The 19,422-nt window shown below is 32.0% G+C and overlaps 1 non-coding gene across 1 annotated transcript; it reads right to left on the minus strand.

Annotated features, from left to right (window-relative positions):
* Positions 1 to 14,292: 14,292 nt before the first annotated feature.
* LOC118017269 lies at positions 14,293 to 14,399 on the minus strand. Its single transcript, XR_004681106.1, has one exon. It is a non-coding gene; the product is annotated as a U6 spliceosomal RNA (small nuclear RNA).
* Positions 14,400 to 19,422: the final 5,023 nt, after the last annotated feature.

Here is a 19,422-nt window from a genome sequence, read left to right on the forward strand (position 1 = left end):
AAAGAAAGAAAGAAAGAAAGAAAGAAAGAAAGAAAGAAAGAAAGAAACCAGAACCAAATACCTAAGAACTGTGGAACATGACAAGAGATGTAACATACATAGTGATTGGAATATCAGAAGAAAAAAGAGAACGGAGCAGAAAAAATATTTGAAGTAATAATGGTTAAGAATTATTAAGAAATCAATGAAACCGAATAGAGACTGCAAAGACAGACCCATACAAATACAGTCAACTTTTTTTTTTTTTTTTTGACAGAAACAAAGGCAGATCAAGCGACAAAGGACAGTCTTTTCAACAAATGGTGCTGGAACAATTGGACATCTACATGAAACAAACAAATCTAGATACAGACCTTATACTCTTCACAAAAATTAACTAACACTGGATCATACACCCAAATGAAAAACACAGAACAACATTTCGAGAAGATAATAGAAAATCTATATGACCTGGTTTGGGTAAAAGGTTTTAAGATATAACACCAAAAACATGATTCTTGAAAGAAAACATCGATAACGGCTCTGCAAGGGACACCTGGGTGGCTCAGTTGGTTAAGCATCTGCCTTTGCCTCAGGTCATGATTCCAGGGTGCTGGGATCAAGTCCCACATCAGGCTCCTTGCTCAGCGGGGAGCCCATTTCTTCCTCTGCCTACCACTCTCCCCTGCTTGTACTCTCTCTCTGATAAATAAATAAAATGTATGAAAAAAAGAAAAGAAAAAGAAAACTTCAGCTCTGCAAAAGACACTATTAAAAGCATGAAAAGACAAGTCACAGACTGGGAGAAGATATATCTGACCATGATCTTGCATTAAAAATGTACAAAAAATCTTAAAAATAAGTAAAGAACCCCATTAAAAAGTAGGCTAAAGATCTGATTGGACACCTTGCCAAATGCTATATACAGATGACAAATACACATATGAAAAAATGTTTAATATCATTTGTGATTAGGGAATTGCAAATAAATATAATAATGAGATATCACTACACACCTATTAGAATGGCTAAAATCCAAAAATCTGACAATATAAATTTCTGGTAAGGATGTGGAGCAACAGGAACTCTTATTTATTGCTAGTGGAAATCAGAATGTACCAGGTGAAGGAACATTATTCAATGATAAAATGAAATGTTATCAATCCATAAGAAGATATGGACAAATCCTAAATGTATATTGCTAAACCAAATAAGCTACTCCAAAGAGCCTACATACTGTATGATTTCAGTTACATGACATTCTTCAATATGAAAAATTATATTATAAAACTGATACAAAGGTCAGTGATTGCCAATGGCTCAGGGGGAGGACTGGTGAGTTCAATTGGTAAAGCACAAATAATTATTTAGTGTGGTGAAATTATTCTGTTTGACACTTTAATGATGGGTATATGACACTAGGTATTTCTCAAAACACGTGGAACTTTACATCACAGTGAACCATTCTGCATATTTTGCCTTCCTTCCAAAATGTAAGGGATGGAAAGGCAGGAAAACAGAGTAAACTAACTGTGTAGAAATCTGACAAATTTCATTTGATGATCAAGATATCAGATGATCAAGGTTCTCATTAACAGTGATAAGTCATATAGATAACATGAACCCTTGATATAATGCAATGAGAATGGAACCTTATCTCTTTGATCTATCTTCCCAAAACTCATACCCTCAGTCTCATCAGGAGAAAAGCAGACAAAGCACACAAAAGGGGCATTCCACCAAATACCCTGACTCCTCAAAATTGTCATGGTTGTCAAAAATAAGGAAGCTGAGAAATTGTCACAGCCAAGATGAGCTTAAAAAGACACAACTAAATGCAATCTGGTAACTTAGATGAAATTTTAGAACAAAAAATGATGTTAGGTCAAAACCAAGGAAATCTGAAAGAAATATGGACTTTAATAATTATCAATATCAGTTCATTAATTTTAACAAATGCACTATACTAATATGTTAATAGTAGGACAAATGAGTTTAGGGTATATGGTAACTGTCTACTATCTACGCAATTTATTATAACCCTAAAATAGTTCTGAACAGTAAAATCTATTTTTTTAAAAAAGGCAATTATTGGATAGAGTTGTAGAAAACATATATAAAATCTAGTAAATAAAATTATGCATAACAGCCAATAAAAATATGTTGATATTATAGACATAAACATATCTAATATAAAGAGGAAAATTTTATTATCATTGCAATAGGTACTAAAAAAGCATTGATCAAATTTAAAATATTATCAGAATTTAGATGGTCTAGTGATATGACTCTTCTCTCTTAACAAGTTCCAAAAGTAAAAATAAATAAATAAATAAATAAAATAATAAAGCAAATGAGCAATCTGTGCAACCCTGAGTCTCATTATAATGAAGACCAAGGAAGTATAATATCATTGTATGATCAAAATTTACAGTTGAAGTATTAGTTAATACACTCAGACACATATATTAAACGTTAGGGAATAAATTTCACTTGTTTACAGAAAAGAGCTGTCTAAATATACTAATATCAAATGAAATTATTAGTACTAATATGAGAATTACATGGCTGTTATGGATTTCCTAGGGCTGTTATAACAAAAAATCACAAACTAGGTGGCTTAAAACAAGGGAGGTGTATTATGTCAAGGTCCTGGAGGCTGGAAGTTCAAAACAAAGGGTTGGGTAGGCTGTGCTTCCTTTGAAATCTCCTTAGACAACTCTTTTTTTTTTTTTTTTTTTTTTTTATGATCTCACTGATACGAGGAATTCTTAATCTCAGGAAACAAACTGAGGGTTGCTGGAGTGGTGGGGGGTGGGAGGGATGGGGTGGCTGGGTGATAGACATTGGGGAGGGTATGTGCTATGGTGAGCGGTGTGAATTGTGTAAGACTGTTGAATCACAGACCCGTACCTCTGAAACAAATAATACATTATATGTTAAAAAAAAAAAAAAAAGGAGATAGCAGGAAGGGAAAAATGAAGGGGGGGAAATCGGAGGGGGAGATGAACCATGAGAGATTATGGACTCTGAGAAAAAAACTGAGGGTTCTAGAGGGGAGGGGGTGGGGCGATGGGTTGGCCTGGTGATGGTATTAAAGAGGGCATGTATTGAATGGAGCACTGGGTGTTATACGCAAACAATGAATCATGGAACACTACATCAAAAACTAATGATGTAATGTACTGTAATTAACATAACATAATTAAAAAAAGAACAACATATCTTTTTTGAGGACACAATTTAAACTTTAACAGTGGTATAAAAGAAAACAGTTTTCTTACACACCAATAACAATCAACTAAAAGCATATTTGTGTGTGGATGTGTCTGTGTTTGTATATATTTATATGTATCTCCTCATACTGCGTTATAAGTAAAACATGAGAACATATTTATATATGCATTTAAATATAATAAATTTATAAATAGGTATCAGATAATATGGAACATATACTTATATGGTATGTACTTCTATTAAAAAATATATATCATAGTGTCTCCATCACACTATAGTTCCATGACCTTAGATGATTTCAAAAATCTCTCAGTGTCTCTGTTTACACAGCAGTAAAATGAGATAATAATAATATAGGCACCAAGAAGCTATAGTAACGATTAAATGTGTTGCATTTAAGAATAGGGACTAGCATAAAGTAAATTCATAATAATATTATCTAGTTAAAAATTATAAGAAATGCAAGCCCTATGTAAAGGATCATATAAAACTTTACCATGGTGCATTAGGAATAATTTATTGAATAAATACTCCCAGCTGGGAAAAACATTGTAAAGACAAACATTTCCCTTAATTATAGATTAATGCAAACTCAATTAAAACCCAATTTCTATTTATGCAAGAACCTGATAATGATAACCACCTGTCATTTGACACAAAACTGTGTAAGAATTATGAAGAAATTTTTGAAAAATAAAGATAATAAGGAAAGAGGAGTATTATAAGATATAAAAACGTGATTTTAAAAAACTATATTAATTAAATAGCATGATGAAGGTGTATGAATTTATTAGACTTCCGTACTTAAGTTTCATTTGGATCAGTGGATGAAGAATTATTTATTTAATACTGCTTCTGAGAATATCAATTATATATTAAATATCATACTTTGAATTTATATTCAACATGAAAATGATTTTCAGATGAATATGACAGCTAATTGTATGGGAAAAAACTAATAAATCAAAGGCAAATACTTATTAAATTCTCATGGTAGGAAAATATATATTAGTTTAAAAATATTTACCCAGGAATTGCAACCTCTGTAAATTTAAAAACGGGAAAAAAATTTTTTTTGAATAAAATATTTACGGAACTTTAAGAGAAAATAACTGGAAGTAATGTAAATACCTAATAATGAAGAAAAGTTTAAATAAGCATAGTACATTAATATAACTGAATTACACTTGAGTATTATGTAACCATTGAAATATATTTTGTGAAATAATGAGTGAACAAAAGCACCTTCCTAACAATTGTAAGTGAATTATGAGGATTAAATTAATGTATTCAGTTTGCCCTCTATTTTTCAAGTAAATAAATGTTTGATAGAAATATATAAACAAATATAATTATTTTAATTTACTATATAATAAACTTTCATCATTCACACAATCCTAACAAAAAATAAGGGCTATTTTTTGAAATTTAACATAAGCAATAAAACTTTATCAGTTCAAGAACCCTTTCACTGATATACCGCAATTCATATTCATCTCTACCTAATGCGACTGAATGGTTCTTTCTGGCAGCATCCTGAAGGCAATCTACCCCATCTCTTTTAAAGGGTAATATTTTTCCTCCACTAAAGCACAGGTTTACTATCTGACTAAACACGCCATTTCAAATTATATCAATTTAAACATTTCTTTATAAAGTCCCAATACTTTGTAGAAATATTTGACAAGTGTAGACGGAGCCCCTTCATTGTACATTCAATATTTTACACTGTATTACGTTGGAGAGCAATTTGTGTCTGTCCCTTAGTGTTGAATCCTCCGGATAAAAGTTAGTTCAGAGGCAAGTCCCATGAACTCAGTATTAATCTCCAACTATTGAGGTTCATCCAGATTCTACATACTGGCACTTATTCTTAATAATGAACAATTACTAATGAAAAATAAATATAGGAAAGTCTGCAGAATTTAACAAACTTGAAATAAATGTAAGATTTGACAGACGGCTCATGTCCTTAATATACTATTGGTTTACTGTGGGAGGAAAAAATCCAAGAACACAAATTATGTGAAATGTGATATACACTGGAATATTAAATCAAGAAAGCAATACTAGTATAGAAGGTATCAAAATATAAATTAATAAAATAGTATATAGGTAAGAAAAATAATAACATGCCTAATTTAAATTATTTCTAAAGATCATGTACTGCTGGATCAGGAAAAGTATGACAATCCTGCCACATGAAACATAATCAAAAACACATACTATGTTTAAGCAGTAGAGGAGAGTCTTCAAATATTTGCTATTACCAAAATGGAAATAATTTATGGGGTCTAATTCAGAAGAGAAGTGAAGGAATTAATTTTCTAGGTTTAACTAAAAATACTATTTACTGAACTAAAATTTCAGAGAGAAATGAAAGGGGTCAAAGGAAAAAGAAGGGTAAGTAATACCTTAGACATTTTAAAGTACTTTTTCACAATTCAAATTCACAATTCAAATCTCTTCCCACAAACTATTAGTTTGCTATTACTTGTTAGTGACCTTAGGCAAATAACTTTTCAATGTCTATTTCTTCATCCCATAATAACATTTCTAAACCTTGGCATCTCGTACCACACAGTTTTTTATTTTAACAGGCTGTTCCGGGGCGCCTGGGTGGCTCAGTCGGTTAAGTGGCTGTCTTCGGCTCAGGTTATGATCTCAGGGTCCTGAGATCAAGCCCCACATGAGGCTCCCTGCCCAGCAGGGAGTCTGCTTCTCTCTCTCTCTCTGCCCCTCTCCCTGCTTGTGTGCTCTCTTTCTCCTTCTCTCTCTCTCTCTCTCAAATAAATAAATAAAATCTTTTAAAAAAAGAAGGGGTTGTTCTGTGCATTGTATGATATTTACCAGCATCCCTGGTCTCTACCTACCAGATACCAGAGCATACCTCTCTGTTTATCATTCTATTAAGTAGATTCTCCATTACAACAGTCATATAGCAATTTTCACATAATATAAAGGTCATATTGAAAGGTATTTTTAGAGAATTAGCAATATTAATCTGGAAAAATAGATACACAAAGTATACAATGCTTACACTTAGAAATATAACATTATCTTCATTTTATTTCACTCTACATAAAATTGTACTCGGGAAAGGAAACAAGTTTCTCAGTCTTGTGATATATATCAAATGCATTTTTATTTAACATTAAATATTGAAAATGATCCAACATTTTCCTGCATTTAAAATTATCTATTAAATACAACTAGTAGATTTCTTTTATTAATTTTTCAAAGATTAAAAAAATAATTACATGGCAGTTTCAGTTATTCCTTATCTGGGTGGTTTAGTTTTCTTTCTAGTATTTTGTGCTGTTTCTAGAATATTGTGTTTTTTTTTTTTTTCTCAATTGTTAACATTTTTCACTCTGTTTAATGGTTCTCTGTATCTGCTTTCTAAGTGATATTTATTAAAATGCTGTATTATTCTCCATATCTGTGCAGAGTACATTTATCCTTAATTATTTTATAATTCTTTCCTGCAATTACATTGGATGCTCTTTATTATTAGAGATTGCTTTTTGTAGTAGGACATTCTTCTCACTTTTAATTATGTTGTCTCTCTTAGAAGCAATTTCACCCTCCCCCCAACAGTTGGAAAACTTGTTCTCAGTGTACCATATGGTCGTCACAAAATTTTTTTATTTCTTCACATTTGATTAATATTCGTGCAGTGTTATGATTAGTAAACACATTACCTTCTGTCATGTTGTAAGTTTAAATTATTGACCTCTAAGCAAACATTTATGAAAGTCATTTTATCTTTTTTTTTTCAATATAAAATAAACAGCTCTCTTGAGGAAATGCATATTTTCCCTGTATGTTTCCAAAAATAAAGCAGTTATTTTGGAGGCTTTTTAATTTCAACATCCAGCATTAACATTATGAAGCTATATTAGTAAAGAATTCAGATCCAAAATAAGACACTTAGCTCTTTCTTTCATTAAATCTTTGGTATTCTTGACTTTAATCATGGAGACATTTTATTGATATATATATCTCCAATATATACATATATATGTCATATTCTATATGTTATATAACAATGCTATAATATGCTTTTATATATATAAATAATATTCCATATTTTATTTAAAAATCTCAACTATTCTGAGTGATTTCTTGCTACAGAATACCAACTCTCTATCTTCCACCCTGCCCCCACCCTTTCTTTTACATGCTTGTACACACACACACACTCACACACCATTGCTTATTTTGAGGACCCAATTTTTTTGTTATACAAGACTGCATTGTCTGATTTTTTTTTTTACAAGTATGACTTATGTTGCAATCAGAAAACATTACCTTAGATAAACATGTGAAACGTTTTGTTTAACCTAAACTAGTTTAATCTCATCTGGGAATTTATTGGTTGACACAACAGGAAGTCTACATATACTCTGTAACTTCAGAAATGGCTAGATTTAATGTCATAAACAATGGGTCTGAACCCTGCTTTTGTCTCTTAGCTTATTTTTCCTCTCTGACAATTTGATTTTCATGCAGTCTCTTCCCACATGTTGTCAAAGGTGGCTTAACCACAGTTCTTGGTTCACATTTTCCTAATACCTAGTGACTGCAGAAAATAGCTAAAAGTGCATTTTTCTCCATAATATCATTATATTCCTGGAGAGGAAACTGATCGTCCAGATTTGGGTTATGTTTCCATTTCTGAGTTAATAATTCCTGAGTTTACAATTCCTGAGATGTGTAATGATCTGGTTAAGCAGGGGCGAACTGTGGGTGCATCTCTTATGTGGACAAGCCAGGAAAAAAGACAGACCACCTGATCACATGGATTTTTTTTTATCAGAAAGAAAAAGAATGCTAAATAGATGAAAATAGGCGATGTCTCTTCCATGTGCAGTAAGTTTTGGTCTGGCACAAATGCCTAAACTGTTAACCTCATGAGGGCAGTATCCATTGAATGAATTGTTGAACAGGTATTTTGACAAAATGAATCTTTGTTAATAAAATAAATATATCCGGATGTGTTTTGTCACACTAATATGCCTCTGTCATACTCTATATGATAGGAATTCTAGCAGAGGACAATGTTGGCAAGCATCTTCTCAGATATCTAAGGATACTCAGAATTCATAGGAACTTCCATTGTCCACAGAATTAACCAAACTATCCTCATTCTCGGTCTCATATACTCGGTCCTGCAAACCTGTGGTACTCAATGGAACTGACAACAAATAGAAGAACTTTGCCATACTAATGATATCTTACCACTCCTTGGAATCCTTAAAGCTCAAATGTATGATACTGTTTTGTGTTAATCATGTGTAAGTTTGATACTCTCAATGCAAAACCATGGATCTTTCTTGCAAAGTGTTCAGAAATATATCAAGGTGGATTTAACAAAGAATTTAATACCTAAGACTATTTACATGTTTGTTGAATGAATGAATAAATGAAGGAATATAAAATAAAATTTCAATGAGCTATATATGAATTAGACTGAAAGACCTGGTTTCTTTAAAAATTAAGCAGAAATTGGGGCACCTGGGTGGCTCAGATGGTTAAGCGTCTGCCTTCGGCTCAGGTCATAATCCCAGGGTCCTGGGATCGAGTCCCACATCAGGCTCCCTGCTCCTTGGGAGCCTGCTTCTCCCTCTGCCTCTCTCTCTCTCTCTCTGTCTCTCATGAATAAATAAATAAAATCTTTAAAAAAATAATAAAAAATAAAAATAAATAAAAATTAAGCAGAAATCCCTTTGGTTTTGATATTTTGTGAAGCTAAAATAAACATATTAATCACTTTCTAAACTAAAATGTATTGAATACTTTCTGTTTAGTAATCAGGGATTAAATAATGAAATTGAATCTCCCTGATATTTGTAGAACTTTTCTGTGCTCATTAACATGAGTCTGAGAATCTGTGATTATCATCCACAATTTATAAGTAAATGTGGAAGATTTTGGACGTTGTGCAGCTCATGCAGTAAATATACACTGTAGAGATCACACTCCCTTAAATAAACAGCCGATTTTATCAATTTTAAAAATTCTTATAATCTAAGTAATTTAATCCATTCATTTATTTTACCTGAATCTCTTTAAATCAGCTGCTGGGTGGGACTTCTAGTGTAAAATGTAGCTTGAATTCAAAAAAGTATTTAGAGTCCCTAAAAAAGCATACAGAAAAGGAGAACTCTGAATAGTACAGGAGAAGGATTAGCTACCATATAGCTCTAATTATAACATAATAAACTGGATAGCATTCAATAAAATATTATGGTAATTAACTGAATCCTACATTTGTATATATAAATAGAATCTGCACTTTAGACAAGCAAAGTAATTAGTGTCTTCTACTTGAAACTGATTTATCTCTTTTGAAACTGAAGAGAGTTCAGAAGAGACCAAAGTATTTAATGCATTTTTAAAATAAACTAAAGAATATTTTTTAGATTAATGAAAAGATATAATACAAAGGAACTTTAACTGTGCAACAAAAAGGGTCAGTATTAAAAGCAGGCATGAAAAAGATCAGAAAGAAAAATCTCACTTCAGAAATGTAACAATTAGATTTTAAAATGGGAGTAAATTACTGCACTGTGATTGAATGGAAGGAAAATCAACAAACCAGAAAAAGCAGAAGGTTAAATGTTAGGAGTGAAGAAGACTTGTCCTTAATTAATAATGTCATTCAAGTTTGCAGACATACATGAAATTTGGGTTTAAAAGTGTTAGAATTAATTTTGCATGACAGCCAATGCTTGAGAAGTCTGGAACAACCTAAGGCATTCTAGTCTAGAAGTGAGGCTGTGACCAAGATCCTGCTGGGTCCAGAGCTCCTGAGAAGCTAATGAGTTGACAACACCCATTAATGTTCACACGAAGATGCCCTCTGATAAATGTAATTTATGCCGGATATACATTTCCAGATTAGGTATGAAAGATGAATGAAAAAAATTCCCACAAATCTCTGTCTTAAAAATCCAATTTAAAATTTCTTCAGTTGAAGATTGTCCTAACTTTTTAATGCTAGGTAATATTTGCTATTTTTTTTCCCATTGTTAGCATTTATTTTTAAATTAATGACTAAAGCCCTTAAACATGTCCTAAGGGTCAAACATCCTTCTAATTTTGATTTTTATTCTTCTTGCTACTAAATGCCAGATTTATATTTGCCTCAACTCTGTAATTACTGCTTTCTCTCTCTAAGGAGCTTTTAAAACTCAGAGCCTTGGACCTTTTTTTTTAATTAGAATTTAATAGAACAATAGCTGAGGAGGTTTTTTTGTTTTGTTATTTTTTTTTTTTTATATCTTACAGGTCTTTAATTGTAAGGACAGAGAAAATTCCTCAGAATTTAATGAAATGCTTATTACTTAGAAAGGGGCATGAGGGGGAATAAATTTTATATTGTTATTAACATAATTAATTTCTTGGCTAATCTTTGGAAGTTTGAATAAAGTATCTCCATAATTTAACATTTATTTCCACTGGATGATGCAATGAATAATATATTATTCTTTATTAACTAGGGATAAAAATGAGCAAGAACTAGAGAACAAGGTTTATCCATAGAGTTGATTATAGAAAAATAAAAATAATTTTAACATAGAAAAATGGTATAAATAATTCAATTAATATTGTTAATAGTCATATCTAAGACATGCCAGGGTTTTTTTTTTATGATTTTATTTCTTTGAGAGAGAGAGAGAGCAGGGTGAGGGACAGAAGGAGAGGGACAAACAGACTCAGTGCTGAGCAGGGAGCCCCATGCAGGGCTCAATCCCAGGACCCAGGGATCATGACCTGAGCTGAAACCAAGAGTCAGACGCTTAACTGACTGAGCCACCCAAGTGCCCCTAGAAATACCAGAGGTTTTTTAAATTATTGTTTTTTCTGAGTTTAAAGGCATCACATCAAATTTTATTTCTTTTTATGTCCTTTTGTAAATGCTTCAGTCTATAGCAAAAAGTTACATAATATCTTTCTTTACAAAGCATGATATCTGATACATTGTGGGAAATGTGGCTATAAAATCTGTACTAGACCAAGTAAATTATAGTATTTGATATTCTCTCCTCTTGTAGTCAACCACTTAGCCCAGCAATTTTCAGGGTACTTTATTAACTTTAAAGGGTTGAATGAAGAGTTCTAAGATTGCTGTTTGATTGATATAGATAAGGGCTGTTACTGGCAGTATTTAGAATATTACAGGTTTTCCCCTCTGCAGATAGGAAAGCCATCACCTATAAGTTATTGGGAAAAAAGGAGCTCACTAAAGCAGTAGAGAACATATTGTAATATTTCTCAGATGCACTATATTCTTCTACATCCACAGTATGATATATGCCATTTAAGACTTTTACCATCCTTGTTGATTTTAGTTAGGAACTTTATGGGGACATGAAATAGTAACACTATTCCAAATGGCTAAAATGTACAAAAAGTGTCATTCCAGTACATCCCATCGTTCGTTACATGGAAAGAAAAATATCTCTTAGCTTCTGGTTTATCCTTCCTGTGTTTCTTCTTACACAAATAAATGATATGTGTATTTTTTAAATTCTCTTTTTCTATAAAGAGTGATATATTGAAGATGCTCTTTTACACTTCACCTTTTTCACTAAACAATATATCCCTTGGAATTCACTCCACTTTACTTTATGAAGATCTTATTTTTTTTTCAAGTTTTTCAAATATTTTTCCACTTTTTTATATTAACACAGAGTAAAATTATGATTTTTCATGTACAATTATTTGATTTTAATATATGTATAAATTTGTGTAAGCTTTAATAATAACACATATAATACATACATAATACATATAATACGTACATATACAAATAAACCCCAAATCTCCCTTGTGCTAACCCTTTAGTCACAACCTCTCCCATCTCTAACCCTGGTAAACACTGATCTCTTCTCCCTAACTATTGTTTGGTCTTTGTGAGGACTTATATCAATGCAAATATAGTTTTTAACAATTTAAAGCTAGTTTCTATCACTCGGTGTAATATATTTAAAATTTATCAAAATTATTTATGTACATTAAGTTTATTCATTTTTATTTCTGATTAGTATTCTGTTATATGGGTGTGCCAGGGTTTATTGATCCATTCACCTACTGAAGAACATCTGTGTTGTTTACAGGTTTTGGTGATTATGAAAAAAGCAGCTATAAACACCTGTGCACAGGTATTTGTGTAAAGATAGGTTTTCATTTTTCTAGAGCAAATACATATGAGTAGAATTTCTGAGAAATAGAATTAGTATAAGTTTAGCTATGTAAAAAACTGCCACAACATTGTCCAAAGTAGCTGTACCATTTTGCATACCCACCACCAATTTATGCAAGGCCCATTTGCTCTGCATCCTCACCCACACTGGGTATTATTAGCATTTTTCATGTTAACCATTCTAATAGGTGTGGAATGATAACTCATTATGGTTTTAATTTGTGTTTCCCTAATAGCTCAGAATATTATTGAACTTGTTTCATATGCCTAATTGCTTTCTGTATATCCTATTTGATGAAGTACCTCAAGCTTTTGATTTTTTTTTAATTGGGTCATTTGTTTTCTTACTATTGATTTTTGAGAGTTCTTTATATATTCTGGAAAAAAGCCTTTTTCAGATATGTTATCTGCAAATATTTCCTTCCAATTTGCAGCTTTTTTTTTTCATTCTCTTAGTATCTATTTTCTCTTATTTTTTATGGCATTTTTGGCATGGATTTTATTTCTATTAAGTAAAACTTGTCAATCTTTTCTTTTATGCATCTACATTTTTATTAATAGTTAGAAAGCATTTCCACACAGTCAAACGAAGGAGGACTTCACCTATTTTTTCTTCTAAGGCTTATATGGTTTTATGTTTTTGTATTTACAGCCTTGAACTCTTTGATGTTTATCCTTGTATAATGGTGTGAGATTTGGATCTAATTTTATCCTTCGTCAATGGCTAGCCAATTATTCCAATAATGTTATTTAAAAAGCCTTTGCTTCCCAAAAGATATGAGATGCTATCCTTATCTCATACTAAACTTTCATATTTTTTAGTGTAATTCTGGACATCTATTTCCCTGGTTAGCATGTCTATTCATGCATCAAAACCATGCTGTTTTAATTATGAAGTGTCTGTATTTTAATCCCTTTTAGGTTTATTCTTTTCCAAAGATTTTCTTTTTTAAAATTGGTTTTATGTCCATCTTTGCATGTTTATTTTTCCATATACATTTCAGTGTCAATTTATTTATTCTGATAAAAGGTTTTTGGTTCTCCAGTTATTAGTGACTTTCTATGTTCTCCTGCATCATTTTTAAGTTTTACTTTATAAAGATTGTTATTGCATTATTTGATTCACTATTATTTATAATTTTTATATTTTCATTATAAATTTTGGCTTATGCCCATAGATCATGTCCATATTTTCATGTTTAATGGTTTTAGCTTTGTATCCACTTTGATATCAATATAACTACTCTTGGTTTGTTATGGCTACGATTTGTTTGATATACATTTGTGCATTTTTTTCATTTTTAGCTTTTTGGGGAAAAATTTTAAATGTGGATATTATAAGCTATATAGTCATTTCTTTGTGAAGCAAATTAAAATGTTTTTTTTTTAAGATTTTATTTATTTATTTGAGAGAGAGAGAATGAGAGAGAGCACATGAGAGTGGGGAGGGTCAGAGGGAGAAGCAGACTCCTTGCCGAGCAGGGAGCCCGATGCGGGACTCGATCCAGGGACTCCAGGATCATGACCTGAGCCGAAGGCAGTCGCTTAACCAACTGAGCCACCCAGGCGCCCGCAAATTAAAATGTTTTTAATAGATGAATTAGTTCTAGTCACATTTATTGGTGTGATATATTTGTCTCAATTATTATATTAGTTTGATATAGCTGTTACATGCATTTCATTACATTTGATATTTATTTAGGTAACATGTTTCTTTGTTTTTTTATTCACTAAATTTGTCTTGATGCTTAGGCAGATTTGTACTTTTGTTCTATTGGTTACCTTTGTATGAAAACATTACCCTGTTTTCTTATTTAACCTTTTACTAACTTTTTTGTTGACTTATAATGGTATACTATCTTTTTAATATGGAACACTTCACGAATTTGCATGTCATCCTTGCACAGGGGCCATGCTAATCTTCTCTGTATCATTTCAATTTTAGTATATGTGCTGCTGAAGTGAGCACTATAATGGAATGCTTAAATGGTGTATCTAATGCTAGTACCAACGTCAATAAACATATGCTAATTTTCTCTTCCCCTGTTTCATTTTTTTGGTTGCAGTATATTGTCAGACACAAATTACATACATCATATAACGTATTTTATTCCACCCTCATCCATACATTCCTTTTAGTCTTCAATCTAGAATTAAGTATATAAAATGTCTACCGTCACTCCTTTTGTTGTCATTGCCCCTACTGTCTCTTGGTTGGATGAAATTCATCTTCTAATAGATTCCTCAGGAAGGGCTCATAGGTACACAGCTCCTTGAGCTCTTGCATATTTTTTTGAGCTCTTGCATATTTAACCCTTTCATGTAACCTTGGTAGAAACAGTTTTGCTATTTATCTTTGTTCACAATTACATCTGAGTATTCTGAAAATGTTGATCTCTTTCTCAAATTGTTCTTATTCTCCATAAATACATGTGATGGAGCACGGCCAATACCTTGGTGGAATGTGCTATTTATTTTTTCACTTACAGGAAAGTTGAATTGAAGATGGCCTCTTATATTTATCCTAAGAGCATGGATATTTATAGTTTTATTTTTCTTTCTTTCTCTTCTCTTTTTTTTGGGGGGGGTGGGAAGAACATGTTGTAAGATTTATATTCATACCACCACCATTACCTCAGTCATATAATACCATTGCAACAATAAAGAAAATATGTAAATGACATTATTTTGCTACCAAATATGGAGATAAATATAAAATTCCTAGGTCATTGTCAAATTAGCAGAGTGTATTGCATTGTGGCGTGCTGGAGATAGTGACACCACTGTTTGTTTCTTTTTGCTTATGCAGCAATAAGGGCAATGCATCCCAAGTAGTTGAGCTTAATGAATGCTTATTGACTGAATAAATCCTAGCTGCTGCTGCATAATTAGTCAAAGGCATAATCCTAGGGTTTATTCATGTAAAGTCAATCCAGAACACCAGAAATGATGTTTGGAAAATGTTCTTTTTCTTGGCTGTGTAATTTTAGATGTGTGCCAAAAACCTAACAGTCACTGAGAAAAGGGAATCATGGAAGTCCAACGGCTGATTTTGTTCTCAGTTTGTGCTATATACAGGTAAGGCTCTTTATTACAGCTATGCATAAGCCTTCATTATCCACCTAACTGCTTTGAGGCAGCCTCCCTCAAGGTGGACTACTCCAAATCTCAAAGGAGTGGAAGGACCACTTTAAAGTAAAGCAATAACTCTATCATTTTGCTCTTTCAAAGCCTTGCTACTCAGTAAAGAATGATGTTCAGATGAGAAGCATCAATATCACTGAAGAATTTATCAAAATCACAAAATTTCAGGTCACTTCCCAGAACTACTAAATTTTACTCTTTATTTTACTAAAACCCCAGGTAATTTATATGCTCAATAAAGTTTGAGAATGCACTGGGAAAAAAAACCACCTCTAATAAAAGATAAAGGGGTGCCTGGGTGGCTCAGTCAGTTGGGCGTCCGACTCTTGGTTTTGGCTCAGGTTATGATCTCAAGGTCCTGGAATTGAGCTCTATGTCAGGCTCCACACTCGGCAGACACTCTGCTAGAGATTCTCTCTCTCTGTCACTCCCCCCACTCACTCTCTCTCTCTCTGTCCCTCTCTCTAAAATAAATAAATAAATCTATAAAAAAATATAAAGAAGGAAGAAATCAGGGTTGTTTACAACAGAGTTTAATCTAGTCAGAGTATATTTAACCAACATCAAGTAAAAGGATGAAAGGGTTAAAGTAGAGCACATTTAGACACTAATTGCAGACTCAAAAGTCAAAGCAGCTGAAAAAGGGACAAGTTTTTCCATATCTAGATATCTTTTCCTAGCATCTATAATTATACATTTGCTTGAGATTCTTAGGTCTATAGAAGACAGAGATTTTCATTCTGGACCTACAAATAGCAAGCTATACAAACTTGAAAAAAATTAGTCTCTGAGCATCAATTTTCTTATATGTGAAATAACATGGTTGGCTAACTATTATTAGTTTGACAATGTGAATTTTGTCCTTTACAAAAAAGAAAAATCTACTAACTCATACCATATTAGAAATGATGAAGTTCTTCCTTTTTCCCCTTATTCCTTCTTTCCATGTCTAGGAAAGAAGTCTCAAGGGCAGTGAACATCTCATTTATTTTTAAATCTTCAGAATCAAGCATAATAATGGCTCATGGAGAGTTCTCAAATGATGTTGGGTGATCAAATTGACACCACACAATCACTAATGTTGGAGAATTCAGGCATTTCTTACTCAGTAGATATCTGGTGACCTCTTTTAATGATAACTTTTTTCCCAAGTGTTAATTCAATTCTGAATGTTTACTAAAAGTTTACAACAAGCTAAGATGTAAAAGATATTGTTCTAGCTTAAGACTATTAACATACAACCCATTCCGTTAATTTTTGTTTTCTTTTGAGAATATTTCATTTTGTACAAATGTACAACAAATGTCTTCAATGAAAAATGTTTACAAAAGACATGAATTTGCTGTTATGCTACTTGCCTATATTTAGGCATAAATGCAAATACTGTTCCATAGATAATTAATTTGTTAAAATTTAACTATGATAAAAAAACATTAGTAAATGAAATCACTACATAAATAAAAATATAAATATTTCAGATGCTAATTATTGACTTCCCTACAAATATTTGTTAGTATAGATCGTTTCTTTCTAAAATGTGGACTAGATGCATGTAGAATGATAAGTATCTTAGGTCCTATAGTCATACTTGAAGTGTTATACTGATACATATCAAAGAAGCAAAGTATTTTAACTTATATGTACATGCATCTGTATTGATATTTCAGGATGATCTGTAAAATGCCTAATTTTATTACAATAGTGATACAGCTACTAACACATAAAAATTTAATATAATGAGCTGTAAGGTAATCAAATGAAATAGCTTAGAATCACTAATTATCCTGTTGTGGTTATAGGCTTGAGGTCCATCTGCTTCTTAATATCCTGAAAATGGGCAAAAATATGGAAGTGCATTTATTTGACATTAAAAATATCAGATTTCATTTTCAACATAAAAATAGGACACTCAAAATAAAGGGTAAATTTGTTAGTTTTATTATTAGAAAAAAAATGAAAGTACTAAAATAAACTTTTTCTCCAACTTTGCAATTCATACCAATGTGTCTAGTAGTAGGACTGAATTTTGATGCCCTCAAACAGACATAACCAGAAATTCTAATTAGGAAAAAAGAAGAAAATTTGGATGCTTCATTAATAATTAGAATGTACTCTTACAATATAACCAGAACCAGAGTTCAAAAATAATTTGTATTTTAATTAACTTCTTAAATATTTGCATGCAAGTCCAGCACAACTTGATCTTCAAAGACATACTGCCTCAGTATTCTCTAAATATTACTGTGGAGAGGTTTAATAAGTTTATGGTTATTACAAGGCTGGACGTTATAGTTAATTACTTTTTCTCTCTTGCAACCCATTAATACTCTTCATGAAAATAAATCAGCCCTTTTCCATATGCATGATCACCAAGCCCAGCGATTTATTGATTACAAGGATAGAATTGAAAAGATAAGAACTAGACCTCACATTAGAGATACAAACCTCTCTCCTACCTCCACTTCCCACCCCTTATGCCTGAATGTTATACTAGGTTAAAAGTTAAAACTTTAAGGGATTTTTTGTTGTTTTGTTCTCATTCTGAATGCTCACAAATGGGGATAGTAAGATTTAAAAATTACGTTTTAGCAACACCTCTTTTAATTTTTTGCTACATTTTTGTAAGCCACGGAAGAAAAATCTTTATGATTTCACCAAGATTCAAATGCATTTCTCTTTGCCCTCAGCATTTCACCATAGCTGCTACACTATTTGTTTCTTTTGACTGCTTTATTATTTCACTTTCTCTTGGCTAACTTAATGTTTGTGCATGCACATGCTTATGTGTTTGTGCCTAAACAAAAAAATAATCAAAGGATGAAGATGAAGATTCAGTTACTCAAATTACTGCTCATCCAAAGTTAGAAAGTAATAGACAACATTTCCATCTCTAAATGTGTTGTGGAATTCCCACAGAGATGTGAAGAAAATGATGCACATTTGTAAAGGCAATGAAGAGATCTGATGCAGCTAGAACAACAAAATCATTCTAATTAAAGACATGAAAAGGAACAGGATCATCTTTTATTGTCCTCTTAAAAAAATATGCCTCCACAAAGAAAGCAAAAACAATAATTTGAAAAGATATATGCACCCGTATGTTTACTGCAGCATTATTTATAACAGCCAAGATATGAAAGCAACCTAAGAGCCCATCAAGAGATGAATGGATAAAGAAAATGTGGAATCTTTCTCAGTCATTAAAAAAGAATGAGATCTTGCCATTTGTGACAGCATGCATGGACCTAGAGAATATCATGGTAAGTGAAGTAAGTCAGAAACAGAAAGACAAATATATGACTTTGCTTATATGTGAAATCTAAGAAACAAACAAATGATGAAACAAAGAATGGACTCTTAATTACAAGGAACAAACTGGTGGTTGCCAAAGAAGAGGTGGATAGGGGAATGGGCAAAATAGATAAAGAGGATTAAGAAGTAAAAACTCCCATTTATATAATAAATAAGTCACAAAGATGAAAAGTAGAGCATAGGGAATATAGTCAATAATATTACAATAATGTTGTATGGTGACAAATGGTGACTACACTTCCTGTGTAGAGAACTTTCAAAACAATATGTTGTACACATGAAACTAATATAATATTGTATGTTAATTACACTAAGAAAAGAATATGGCCCATCCTGTGATGGTATAATTAGCTCAAACTTTGATTCATTTTTTTTACATGATTCCATTTATATAACATCCTTCAAAATCAAAGAAATGGTGAACAGATTGCTAGTTGCCAGAGGGCAGAGGGTGGGGGGAGTGGGGAGGCAAAGGGTGTTGTCATAAAAGGATAATAGGAGGAATCCTTGTAGTGACAGACATGTTCTGTAAATGG

Source organism: Mirounga leonina, unplaced genomic scaffold, assembly GCF_011800145.1.
Source record: "Mirounga leonina isolate KUSES-001 unplaced genomic scaffold, KU_Mleo_1.0 Mir_168, whole genome shotgun sequence".
Lineage (NCBI taxonomy): Eukaryota > Metazoa > Chordata > Mammalia > Carnivora > Phocidae > Mirounga > Mirounga leonina.